We start from the raw sequence: 15,000 nt of genomic DNA, 5'->3' as shown, positions 1-15,000 counted from the left end.
TTTGGTATTATATTTTATGTCAGGCAAACGATAAAGATGTGATGAGGAGCCTGAGTTAGAAATTCCCTGCAGCGGTAGATAAACCAAGGAAAAATGTGCTCTGATCCTGTGGGAGAGTCCCTGAGCATGTCTTCAAGCAGGTTACTGATCTCTTTACATGACACTTTTTTGAAGTAGAAAGGGGGAGGAAGAGAGGGGGCTCTTGCAAATAAGAGAGGGAATGGAGGTGCTGTTGACAGTATTTGGCAGCTGGATAAATTCTCTGACAAAGTCAGAGCAGATAAGTGGATTAGGTTTAGGCAGGATTTGTTGTCAGAGGATTTGAGCCCAGTGAGCAGACTGACCTCATGCCAGAAGTGTTTGCATTTATTAAAGAGGTAAAGATGTTTGGTTTTGAGATGGATTGCTTTGTGTCTCTGTATGGATTGTTTGTCCAAGTTCCAGAATTTGGTAAAGGTAACATGGTTGTCAGGGGTGGATTGTTTTTTTCCATGACTACCAGGCATCATCCCCTAACTTGAGGACAGATGTAAGCTCTTTGGTGAGTTATGGGATTTATTCTTGTTTAAAAAGATGCTACCATGAGGAAGAATTTGTCATGGAGCTGGAGTGGTATTTGAGTTTATGTTGAAGCTCCTCTTGAATGTTCAGTATTATATACCAGTTAAAGGTTCTCAGATTGGCTGTTGGAGAGCTGACTTGGGTGGGTGGGTTCTGTTATTGGCTGTAAAAGGTCCCTTCTAAATTAGAAATTTGGAAATGTCATTTGAGAGGGGACCTGAGAAGTTAATCTTTAAAGCCCTCAGGATAATCAGATGCTTGTTTTTGATGCAGAGTCATTTCTTATTGAAGTTGCTTGCTGAGATTATTACAGAGATTAGGGAGGAGGAAAATATGCTACTGCAATAAGTCATTGTTCATTTCTCTAGTGTTGAATTTTACAAAAACCCAGCTGGGGGTCTGTGTCTGTTGTAATGTTGTCTTTGGCTAGGATGGTGGGCTTCAGATGTTTTTTTGTAAAGTAATAGACAGCCTCCATATCTCCTATTACCAAGTCTTGCATCATACTCATAATTGCATGAGGGGAGGAAGTGCTGAAAGTTGGGGCTGCTTGGTTTGATCTAAAAGTTATGTGATGGCTGTAATGTCTGTGTTGTGAAGAAAGGAAGGTACTTATTTTGCTGAGTTTGTTGGCAAACCTTTGTGCATTGATGAAGGCACAAGAGATTGGGGAGCCTATGCAGTTTGTGGATGGAGGGATTGATGGTAAGGTCCAGTGTTAGATTTAATGTTAGCTCTGATAAGGAGCCATAAAACGGTTGGGGTGAATTTATAGACATGTTTATAGATTTTGATGTGGAAGTTATAAATGTATGTTTTATGGTGGTGGTGGGGAGTTGTGCACATAAGAATTTGCTTATGGGGGAGATATTAATGGAGGCTGAAATGGAAACTGCGGGTGATTTGGTCATTGGATGGGCATAGTAGATATTACACATCATGCAATCTGCTATATATTTGCAGCTGAAGTCAACATGTAGTCGTTTTAAATGCCAGTCCATGCATTTCTGAAAAGGAGTAGTTGTTAGCAAGTTTCTGACAGCAGAGTAGCATGTGGTAAGATTTGTATAACAGGTGTTCTGTACACATGAGTGCTTGCCTTGAAACAGCGCATAGGTATGTAGTGCAATCTTCATTATAGTTATCTGTAACTTGTACCTGCATATAGCTTGTACATAATATATGCAACAACATAATTATACTGTTGCTGTATGATGGCAGCCCACTATCAGGACTGGGTATCCCAATATTATGCTGTATATCCTAAACAGACATACTGTATGTGTATGCTTTGGGGACACCTGTATTGGGTCTTTACATGTGTAGCCCCAACATTATAGCCTATTAGCCAGCTGTCATCTTAGAGCTCTGCGGTGGCCCATGCTGTATGTGAAGCATGTCCTTCCCCCATTTATCTCTGTCGGCCATGACAACCACCCCTGCTATATATGCACATGTCTGTTCATAACACTTGTCTGGGGCCTCACTGCAGTACCCAAATTGTCATAGTATAGCATGTGAAAGGCACTGTCTTGGTCCAAACCTGTAATGTTGAGTAAACCTGGGGCAATCCACTGATTGTAACTGGTAACTTATTGCCCTCAGCAGTCACTGGCCTACAGCTATGTCTCTTTTCTCCATGAGTTTCATCATGTCCACAGGAGGGGGCATATGGTAGAGGTTAGACTACTTCAACTGAGCTGAGAATGACATCCTACTACAGGAATTCATGAACCATGGGTTCCACCTATTTAGGACAGTGTGTGCTCATCAGACCCTACTGGATAACATTTGGGAAACACTGATACCTGATATTAATGGTGTTAGTGATCAGAATTACAAAGCACAACAATGTAAGAGGTATGTCTCCAATATGATCAGTAGGGCCTGAAAAAAGTCAAGCAGCATAGTGGCAGAGATGTTAGCCACTGTCAAGGAACACGTCCCACTGCCTGCCTAATTGATGAAGATACATTTCTAGAGTCATAGCATGCAGAAAAAGGGACAGGTATCATACCTGGAGAAGAGGACACAGGTTCAAGGATTAGCCAACCCTCACCTGTGTCAGACAGCGATGCATCAGATTAATAACCATGCTGAATGTGTATACAGCAACAATGTACATACAAGGTGTAGGCAGGCCACATATACCAACGCGTATGTTCTCATAGGTACATCAGGTGTGCAGGCACACAGGAACAACAGTAGAGGTATGAGTCTATATTACATGTACGTATTCAATTTCACTTTTTGCATGCACAACGCATAGTCTCACATGTAGCATGGGTATTCACACTCACTTTAATCTGTCTTGTTTAGTTACAGACTAGACCAGATCTGTACAGTGACATCTGTACTGGGACAGTACAACAGGCTGAGGTCAGCAACAGCACAGGGTCTTACAGTAATACCTCAACTCAGATCGAGTCACAGTCAGATGATGCACACAGGCACTATCTAGCTCCCTCCTGGGTGGTCCTCCATGTATTGTTCATGGTGAAGGTAAGGCCCGAACACCTGGGCTGCAATCTGCATAGCATTAACAATTCCCATCCCCATCAGGGATGGAGTTCTCCTTGATAGAGGACACAAACACTGCTCCCCCTGGGGTGATTGTAGCAGAGGTGTGCACTGCCCACTGCATGGATACCTACCATCAACAACATATCAGTCAGCCTTTGATACACAGCTGGAGTTAAGGCTCAATCAGCAGATGTGTAGGGCTATCATCTGAGTACATTCAGCTGCTAGCCATCTTGACATGGAGATAATTGGTGTGACGCATAGTATCCATGAGGATGCCACCATGAACTGCCAATTCCTCAGTGAAGCCATGGAGTCCGGAAAAGATGCCATGCTTGGTATCATGAGAGCTATGATGGCACACACTGCTGCTCTATGTATCTCTATGGCGAACAGACCTCTTAACTGTCCCTATTTTGGAGCAGCATACTTATTTTCAGATCTGAATTACCTCTGCACAGGTTGTCCCTATTTTTGCAGTTATGGCCTTATTTTCAGGCTTGCTTTACCCCTTCACATAATGTTCTGAATCCCACCCATCACACATGATTTTTGAAGCTGTCTAGTACACAGAAAACAAAATTACATGATCCGCATACTAGTGCACCAATAATTAAAGAAACAGGACACATATCTAACATCTCCATTTTTCAGAAGCAAAACTAAATGCACTGTCTTATTGAAAACATGCTTATATTTTGTCCATCATTTTGTCATTCTCTGTTTTTTAAACGTTTCTGAGTAGTATCCCAAATACCCATTAAAAATGGAAAGGTTATAGGTTCATAGGTTCACAGCTAGGTAATAGGCTATTGGCCCTAGGGCCCATACAAGCCTAGCCAAAAAGTGTACCCTGGCTTTCGCCACCCAAGAGAATTATTTTCCTGTGCCCCTGTCGAGCAGAGCCACAGAAGTGATCCCGGGGGGAATTTCCCATTTCCCATCCAATCATCAAGATTTTTCTTGAAGAGTGCTAATGAGGAGCTCTGTTTGACATAGATAGGTAGTCTGTTCCAGAGTATGGGAAGTCTCTGGGACAGGAATCCATCCCTCCAGCATGTTCTGTTTATTGTGGTGACAAGGTTTAGGTCCCTCGAGTGTGTAGCTTGGAGGAATTGGGATTTCTTTAAGTGGAGCATGTCCAACAGCTCTGGGTTTGACATAGCTTTGTATGTTAGGCAGAGATTGCCCCTGAGTAGGCGATATGCAATGGAGTAAAGCTGTAGTTTTTTGAGACGGTCTGCATAGGGCATCTGTTTGAGGCCAGTAATCCTCTTTGTGAGGTATTTCTGTGGTATTTCCAGTTGTTGTAGATGTCTTGTGAGGTACATACCAAAAGGGTCGTTGTACACTATAATGGGTCTAATGAGTGATGAATAGAGGGGAACAATGACCTCTTTTTTTCTGGATGAGAATCCTTTTGTGATGAGATGAGCCATGTAGAAAGATTTCTTGACCACTGTGGCGATGTGATTATCAAAGGAGAGACTACTGTCCACCTGTGTCCCAAGGTCTCATCATATTTTCGGCATTAAGTAGACTACCAGCTATGTGGTAGTTCATGGGTACAGAGCTTTTACCAAAGGGGATGACAATACACTTTTTGGCATTGAGCTTCAGGCCATGGCTTTGACACCAGGTATCTGTCTCAGTGAGGCCCTTTTGTAGTTTGTCCACATCATTAGGAGTTTTGATTATGGCTCCTAGTTTGCAGTCATCTGCAAACTTTGTTAGCCAAAGGCCTTTCGTCTTGTCCTTCACCTCAGAGAAGTAGATACCAAACAGGAGAGGACCCAGGACTGAACCCTGTGGTACTCCACTTGTCACTGGTCTGATGTCAGATTTTGAATCCGCTACTTTCACAGTGTGGGTTCTGTCTGTGAGCCAGTTGGCAACCCATCTTGTGACATAGGGATTTATACCTAGTTTAGTGAGCTTATCTATAATTTCAGAGTGGGGGATGGTGTTGAAAGCCTTGGCAAGATCTAGATAAGCTGTGTGAACCATTTTACCCTCATCTATGGCTTTGGTGACTGCTTCAAAGAGGTCAGTCAAGTTTAGGAGACATGATCTGCCTTTTACAAATCCAAACTGGGTAGGGTCCAGAGTTTTTTTGTATTCAAATTTTATGCTAATTACATGTCCAGACTTTTGACTGGATATAACTACCTTTCAAGGGTCTTTGTACTTGTTTTCAGTGTCTTTTCTTTCAGTTTAATTTCTGCAATTTTTGGAGGCTTCTAATACCGTGAGAGGAATGGACCCCCATTCCTATATCAGGGTATAATTGCAGTTCATGAAATTAGAATTGTTTCAGTCATTGATATTAGCCAAAAGTGCTTTTTGCAGCACCCGTAATGTGCCCAGAAATGCCTCCTGCAAATCATATGGAGTTACATGTATTGGTAGCTTATCTAAATATGACTGTAGATTCTTTTTTTACACCCATTGCTCCTACTACTGTTGGAATTGTCTGGGGATCTTTCTTCCACACTGCTCTCATTTCTGCCTGCATATCCTGATATTGTATGACTTTATATCTCTTTGTGCATGAGAAACTATAATTGCTAGGTATAGCAGTTTCAGTGAGCGATGACTTTTTTCATGACCTACTATATCTGGTTTTCTCACATCTATTTTTTTAATTGTTGGTAATAGTGATGTCACATGAAATACACTTCATCATTCTGTAAAATGCTTTGTGGTTCACATATATTGCAGTGCTGTCATATTATTGGCTCTTTCAGTGTACAGGCTCTCTGCCATGAGTGTATTGCACCCAGCAACAAGGTATGCAATGGTTTGCTATTCTTTTTTTACAGAACCTACATTTGTCTGTTTCTCCCACATGTTCAATGGACTTTGTACCGATGTGTGTTTAGTCTACTATCCTGGGCTGCCATTTTCAACCTTTCATCCTCTGGTTTCATTTCTGCATCAAATCCTGATCAACATTAAGTTGTTCCAGGACATCTCTATACTTGTCACTATATTTATGCCTTTTCCACATTCTTTTCCTTCTCATCTGATCCCTCTCCTTATATTCTTTCTTTTGTTTTTTGGCACATTCAGTTGATGTCTGATTTTTATCTACTTCTGGTTTTATTTCCATTTCTGCTTGCCACCTGAATGCTTCTGTTAAACTAAGCAGAGAAGTCATCTTCGATTTCCTCTCTTCATGTTTTAAAACGTTCATTGTTTGGATCTGATGAGGTCAGCAGATATGTTTGCAGTCTCACAACTGCATAGCTATACTTCTAAACAGTTTTGAAGAGGCCCATACATCCGTTAGACAGATGGATATATAATCTTGGCATACACTGATTTTTGCAAATCACCTGATAAGCATGAAACCTTTTTCTCGTTTTTTGTCCATCTAATCCAATACCCTTTGGGGCCAGTCAATCACACCAAAATTGTAACTTAAAACAGGGAGAGCAAATTTGTTTATAGCTTAGATTTAAGCCTAGATGTCAGGGCTGTTTTCAATATTAGTTTCAGTCTTCTGAGGTATTCCTTACTGAGTTTTATTTTCATTTGTTCATGTTTTATTGCTGATCCTGCATCAATTCACAAATATTTATATACTCCTTCCTACTCAAGTTCCTATCATATATTAATATTTTCTTGGTACTCCAACTTTCGTGCTTTAAACGTTTATCAAGACCAAATGTCATTCTTCTATCATATGAGAAAGTTTTAACTACTTGCAGTTGTGCTTTGAACTCCTCATCTGATAAACTATATACTTTTAAGTCATACACAAAAAGTAGTTTGTTTTCTGGGAGGCAAATTTTATATAAGACCCAATCTGTTAATTAAACAGTTTAATGGGTTAATGGAAAGACAAAACATTAGTGGTAACAAAGAATCACCCTGGGATATTCCTCTTTGAATTATCCCTGGGATAATAATTTTCCCTTTTTCATGGCTTGATTGCAAAGTGGTTTGCCACTGTTTCATGGTCACTGTAATGTAATTGATCAATGCATGATGTATCTTATACATCTGTAAGCACTCCTTTATCCATGAAAGTGGAATGCTGTCAAATGCTTTTTTTGTAATCTCTCCATGGCATGCTTAAATTCTTGCCTTTTTTACAATTCTCCATTATGACTTTATTTAGCAACAAATTATTCTTTGTTCCATATAACTTTCTTTGTTACCCTATTGTTCTATTGCCATGATTCAGTTTTCTTCTAAATGACTATAAACTCTGTTTGCATCAGTTCCAGTATATAATTTGTACATCATCTGAAGGCCAGTTATTGATCTGTCTCTTTTTAATTTCTCCAAGACTTTTGGATTTCTAATACCATGATGGAAATGGACCCCATTCCTAAGTCAAAGTATGATTAAAGTTTGTGAAATTACTATTGTTTCAATCTTTGATGTTAGCCAAAAGTGCTCTTTGCAACACCTACAAAGTGACTAGAAATTACTCCTTCTGCAGTTCATACAGAATTACATGCATTGGTAATATATCTAAATAGGACTGTAAATTACTTTTAATGAGATCCATTGTTCCTACTACTATTGGAACTGTTGGCATACCCTTCTTCCACATTGCCCTCATTCCTGACTGTAAATCCTAGTATTTTATGACTTTGTGTGTCTCTCTCTACATAAGACACTGTAATCACTGGGTGTCATAATTTTATTGATCAATACCACTTTTGTCTTCTTTTCATGGACCACTATATTTGGTTTTCTCGCATCTATTTTTTGAACTGTTGGTAACAGGTGATCTTATGTGATTTAAACTTCATCATTCTCTTTAATACTTTGTGGCTCATGTTTCCAAGGCTTCTCAGCTACTTCAGTATTGTAATGTTTACACAACAATCCCCAATGCAGCAGTCCTCCCACAATATTATGCCTTTCAGTATACAGGCCCTCTACCATTAGTGTATCACACCCAGCAACACAATGCAATTGTTTCCAGCTCTATTTTACAGAACCTGCATTTATCTGTTTCTCCACATGCTCATTGAACCAACTTGTACGCAATCTGCTATGTTGGGGTGCCAGTCTTAACCTTTCATCTTTTGGTTTAAGTTCACCTCACCTTAACCATTCCTGCCTCAGATCCTGATCAACATGAGGCTGTTCCAGGAGTTTTCTGTACTTGCAACTATATTTATGCCTTTTCCACACTCCTTGTCTTCTCATCTGAGCCTCCTTATATTCTTTCTTTAGTTTTTTGGCACATTCATGTGCTGCCTGATTTTTATCTACTTCTGGTTTAATTTCCATTCCAGCTTGACACCAATAATCCTCTGCTAAACTAAGCAAATAGGTCATCTTAGACTTGTTCTCTTCATGTTTCAAAACTTTCATTATGTTTGGATCTGATGAGGTCAGCAGATATGTATGCAGTCCTACAATTCCAAATGTATACATGTAATTAGTTTCGATGAGGCCCATATCGTCTTCAGAAGCAGTAATGTATAATCTTGGTATACTTTGATTTTTATATATCATTTGATAAGTATGAAGCATTTTTCTTGTTTTCCTCTCCAAATGATCCAATACCTCTTGGGGCCAGTCAGTCACTACAAAACTTAGTTAGAACAGGAAGAGCAAATTGGTTTATAGACTGGACTTTGTTCCTAGATGTCATGTCTGTTTTCAGTGTTAAATTTAGTCTTCTAAAATATTCCTTACTGAGTTTTGTTCGCATTTGATTATATTTTATTGTCTTTCTTTCATTAATTCTCAAATATTTATACACTTCCTCCTGCTCAATTCCTTTATATCACATTCTTGTCCCAGACTGATATTTTCTTTGTGTTGCAGCTTTCCTGCTTTAATGTTACTTTTGTACATTTAACAAGACCAAATGGCATTCTTATATTGTCTGAGAAAGTGTTGGACTTCCAATTTTGCTTTCAGGTCCTCATCTGATGAACTATACAGTTTGATCATTCACAAAAAGAAAATCAGAAGTCTTTATGCTTTGTTGTTTTCTGAGAGCAAAATTCTAACCATGACCTAATCTGCTAAATAGACAACTTAATGGGTTAAAGGCAAGACAAAAGAGCAACGGTGACAAAAAGTCACTCTGTAATATCCCCCTTTTAATTTTTATCCTTGAGATAACGATTTGTCCTTTATCATGGTTTAGCTGCAAAGTGGTTTGCCACTGTTTCATGGTCACTGTAATGCAACTGATCAATGTAGGGTATATCTTCTGCACCCTTCTACACCTGTAAGCACTCCTTTAGCCATGAATGTTTGATGCTGTCAAATGCTTTTTTTGTAATCTATCCATGCCATACTTAGATTCGTCACATTTTAAAAATTCTCCATTATAATTTTATTTAACATCAAATGATTATTTGTTCCATATGACTTTCCTTTGTTAGCCTTTTGTTTTATTGCGATAATTGAGTTTTCTTCTAAATTAATTTAAACTCTGTCATCAACAATTCCAGTGTATAGTTTATACATCACTGGAAGACAAGTTATTGGTCTATAGATTTTAGGATAGTTTGCAGGTTCACACTTAAGGAGGAGTATCGTTTTTCCTGTTGTTAACCAGGTTGGTGTCTGGTCAAGTGTGCATATAAGTAGTTCTTACTCAAGGCTAAATCTTTGGGTAATGATGTTAATACTTCTAGCAAGAAGTGGGATACTGTATCTGAGCCTGGGCTTTTTCAGCTAGGAGGTTTTCTTAATTTTATTTAAATTTCTCTGGCTGTTGCTTCATCCCATTTCAATATCCTGTACGTTTGAACTTCTTACTGTTTCTTTAACTTTTTCTATCCATTCAGCATCTTTATTATGTTTCACAGGATCTTCATGGACATTTCTCCAAAATGTGTCTGTTTCTTCTTTGTTTTGTGGCGTTTCTAATCCTTTTACTTGGTTTCCCAATTCTCTATAAAAAAATTTTGAGCCATCAATGAATTGCTTATTTTTTTCTTTTATATTTATCTGCATATTTTCTAAGTTTCTCTGCCTGTGCTGATATCTTTAGTTTACTCTTTGCAATAGTGTAAGATAGACCCTGGTCTGTTCTAAAACTGCACATTGCTTTTATCACATCTATCTTTCTAAGTATTTTTGTTGACCTGTTCCCTCTTTTATACTCTTCTAACAGTGGCACTTGTATTAATTGCTTTACAGTTTTCTGTATTCGCTATTTCCAGGATGGCATTTGATTCCTTCCCTTCTTTTCCATTATTGCCTTGTATTTTTGCGTTAAGAATATTTGTTATTAATTTAGCTGCACAGTAATATATCCTATTTACTTTTATTATGTCACATGAATTTCTGTTACAAGTCTTGATTACTGTCTTCATTGGTCTGCAGGTTGGCAGGTCAATATGGAGAAAAATAAGTACCATCATCAAAGCTGTGTCCGGCAGTGTTGCCCATGGTCAGGCACTGGTATATACATGGCATGATCACATTAGGCAGCCATCGCAGGGTGCACTATTGTTCCTGCAGGACTAGAAGTATCTCAATCAGCTTCCTACTGAAAGTCTGGGACTTGTAAGTCTGAGCTTTGGAATTACAATCAAAAAAGGCTTAAAATACAGAATGGGAAATCTCAGACATTGCTGTACTCCTGTAAGGAAGTTTTTGTATTAAGCATCACTGTATCCTCCCCTCCCGATATGGGAGGCAAGCCCCCAACAGCCCAATATATATATATGTATATATATATATATATATATATATATATATATATATATATATATATATATATATATATATATATATATATATATATATATATATATATATATATATATATATATATATATATCTATATGGATTCACTTTATAATCTTGAAATACTAAAAATGCTGAATTTTAGTATCTCAAGACTATAAAGCCAAAAGCCCAAAAAAACGGCACCTACAACCATGAAATTCAAAATCGCAATCATTCACATACACGCACCACCACACAAACAATACTTCTAGTCCTACCTAATGACACTACAATAAACAAAACAACACACACAAACACAACATAACAAACAAACACACCTATCCTACCTATAAGCAGGGGGACAAGCCCTCTGCACCCCCACATCTCCGCTACTTATATATACCAACTCCGAGGTCACACTAAACACACACAAACACATAAAACTCACCAGTACACACATTCACACACACTAAAATCCTTACCCAGTACCCTTACAAGAACACCACTTACCTGAATCCCCAGCTAAATCCACAAACAGCACCACATGTCACAAACACGACAACACAGCAAGGGATTCAACATTTCCAAATTCAATATTATGCAGTTTCGTGTAACTGTACTTTCGACTTTATAGTCTCGAAATACTAAAATATCGAATTTCAAAATCTTGAAACCATATAACTGAAACCCCTAAATTCTGAAAGACCAGAAGCGCGAATTTCAAAATCCCGAAGTTCAGAGATGTTGAAGTAGCGCTTCTGGTGTTGCGGTTTGCGAACGGATTGGTGGAAGGTCAGGTAAGTATCTATGTTTCAGTGTATTGGTTAGGGGCTTTAGTGTGTGTGCAAGTGATGTGTGTGTGTGTGAGGGGAATGTAGGTGTGTTTGTCTGTGTAGTGTGACCTTGGAGTTAGAATATTTAAGTAGAGGGGTGCAGGGTGGCTTGCCCCCCTACTTGTATGTACTGTAAGTGTGTGTGTTTGTGTTTTGGGTGATGGTGTGTGTATGTGCATGTGTGTGGTGTATGTTTAGTGTAGGGTTCGGGATTTTACATTTTGCACTTCTAGTCTTCCCATCTTCTCGTCTTTCGGGTATCTGGTCTCGGGATTATGGGCATCAGTATTATGGGTTTTCGGTCTTATGTAGTGAACCCATATTATATATATATATATATATATATATATATATATATATATATATATATATATATATATACTTGCATCAAGGAGTCTTGGAATATCAAACAGTTATCATCTCATTCCACCATCCCACATCTTTGGTTGAGACGTGTATCAGGCTAAAGGGGCAGGGTTTCCCACCAGTGGACTCCATCCAGCTCCCATTCCTGCAGTAGCACAACATACCTGTCACAGGGGTGTTAAGTCTTGCCATATTAAGCCAGTGCAGTGGCTCTAGCTAATTGTCACATAGTAGCACCCCCTCCCAGTCTCACTCCTATAGTGCCAGCCCTCCATGTCACCGGACAGCATTGCATTTGACATAGAGTACTCTTTGCCACAAGACTCCCATCTCCACCTCTGGTCCTGTAGTGCCACATGAACTCACCAGAAGCCATTGTTTACAACATAAAGTACTGCTTGCCTCAGGACTCCTGTCTTTGCCTCCAGTCACATGGCCACCCATCCAGATTGTAATGACAGCCACATGCCAATGTGTCCTTTGCACCTGTGCAAAAGATGACAGTTGGGACACATTCTGCCCTCCCCCATATGGTGTGTGTGTGTGGAAGTGTCTGATGCACAGTGTGACTCAGGCATACACTACTTAGTATGGCCTTTAACAAACAACACATGCACCATATTTGCTTGCTGTAATACCTCTCTTTCACTGTGCACTCAGCATGGGCCCATAGAGCTGGACTAGATGCCTTTGCTCTGCCTGTGCTGTCACGGACTGTGCTTATCATTGTCTTGTGGTGTGGTGTAGCTGCTTTACTTTATTTCTTAGCCTCACTGTTATCACTAAATGAGGCTGATGTGTTCTCTGTGATAGACTGCTGTAATGGGTACTGAGGTGGCCAGGATGCTCTGCATACTTCCTTGTAATCATATTATGTCGAACAGCATGCTATGAACATATTGCAGACAGTGCCTCAGGATGTATACAGGCAGGGGACACCTTGGCTTTCAGCAGGCTTAACAAGTTAGCCATGACATGTCTGGTTTGTGTGTGGTGTGGTGTTATACTGCAGCTCAAGCATGCTCTGTAGGGTCAGTATGGGTTCCATCAATCAAGACTCAAGTAAGTATGCATCATCACCTGAAACTCAGTGGGAACAGCGGTGTGATATTTGTTCACATGTCTCCGGCTCTGTTTATGTCTGATTAGCACAGTGCCTGCACTTACAAAGTAGGTGGCCCTATGGAATTCACTATCTATGCAGGAAGTGGTGATAAAGATTAAATGTATGCCAGCTGTGGGAATTATGGGCAATGCCAGGGTGCTGTGTAAACATATTGGTTATTGCATTAAACACTACATGGTAGTTGATAGAATGGTAGGCCTTCTTATTGACACAACAGAGTCCACAGACAGCAGATGGAGCCTTTTTTGCTAAATGTGCATAATCTATACTACTTTATGGAGATTGCCAATGACATAGAAACTTAGGTAAACATAAATGCTCTTCACGTGTGAAAGTACCACACTGAGGGATATATTTAGTTTTCTATAGGCTGATGCCTGTGCCATGCCCAGAGTGCCCCCTTTTTGCTTTTGTAACGACATTATTCCAAGCACACTAAGCACTGCCCATACCTTGGTATCTACTGGTTTAAGGAAGTGCATGTATTCCTCCATATCTTGTTCATATGCAACACATACGAGTCAATTCCCATGTAAAATCTATTTCCATTTGAAAATAGTCTGTCATCTGCTGCTTGTTTAGCTGATGGTAGTTGCCTCACTGCCAGTACTTTTTTTCATGCTGCCTGTCACTGTGTCATGCTATCAGCTGAGAGACAGTAATGCTAATGGATAATAAGTGCTGCTCCAAGCACCTCTGCTTATTCCAGCTCAACAAATTGCCATGTTTTTTTTTGGTGTTTTAATGTCATACAACTTGCTGCATGCCTACTGCTGTCTACATCTATAACTCATGGCCCACATTCATACATACTCTTTGTCCATCGCCCGTGACAGAATGCTGAAACCTGCATGTCCACAGTTAGTGGGGTTTGGTTTTAGTGCCTTGAATATATCCATAAATGCACTTAACAAAAAGTAAGGGGCATTCAGAAGCCATAAAGCTGAAACACCTCATGTTCCTTAAGGGATCATTTCCATACATCCCACAGTCCTCTATTACAGGAGGTTTTGAGGAATCGCACAGTGACAGTTCTAGCTTGGCTAGGTTTTTCTTGTAGTTTTTATTAATTGGATGTAAGAAGGAGTAAATTAAGTCTGACGTTAGGTAAGATAAATTACAGTTAGTTTAGTGATGCTATCAGCAACAGAGTGTTCCCTTTGGGCAAGGAATGATCAGGAAAAAGCTCTGCTTTTTATTTTCTTCACAAAGTAAGCAGAATATGCAAACCCAAGTCTGATGACAGGACCACAGAGTCAATCACTGTGCATTGTCCACTGTGCTTTGGTGATAAGTGCACTTCATGTGCCTCTTTGTATTCAAACATATTGTTTGCTGTGGAATAACAACCCACCACTTGCTTTAGAGTGGAGAGGCTGTTCTCCCAATGATGCCTTTTCATGTATCTCTATAATTGCCAGGCAAAGTTTGAGTCCTACATCTCCCAGTAATATAACAAAGCACGGAGGGTGCACCCTCTTGAGCATCTGATTTCTCCCAGAGGGATGAACAAATATATAAGCACCAACAATAGTCAATGTTTCCACTCTGCAATGTCTAGCCAAAATGAGGAAGCAAAATCATTCAAAAGAAAAACAGTCCAACTGCACAGTCCTCAGAAGAAAACTTTTGAATATCCCCATACCTGTCCAATGCATCTTAAATAGGCAGCTCAAGAACAGGAAACACACCATTCATAATTAATCAGATTCTATAGATTACCTGTGTATGCCTGGGATTCCTAGATAGACTGTGTACTACACAAAGCTGCACATGTATAAGTATGCAATGGGGGTGCAAATTCATACACTCCTTACTGCTCAGTTGACCAGCCTTGTGCTACTCAGCAGCAAGGGATTTTGCGGCTGCATGTAAATGGGATAATCTGTGGAGTGTGGTCTGTTTATAAGTATATAGGTTTGCAGG

This window comes from Protopterus annectens, chromosome 11.part0 (assembly GCF_019279795.1).
Source record: "Protopterus annectens isolate FY-2018-M chromosome 11.part0, PAN1.0, whole genome shotgun sequence".
NCBI lineage: Eukaryota > Metazoa > Chordata > Ceratodontiformes > Protopteridae > Protopterus > Protopterus annectens.
The sequence above is the reverse complement of the archived record's forward strand: the minus strand, read 5'-3'. Positions refer to the sequence as shown.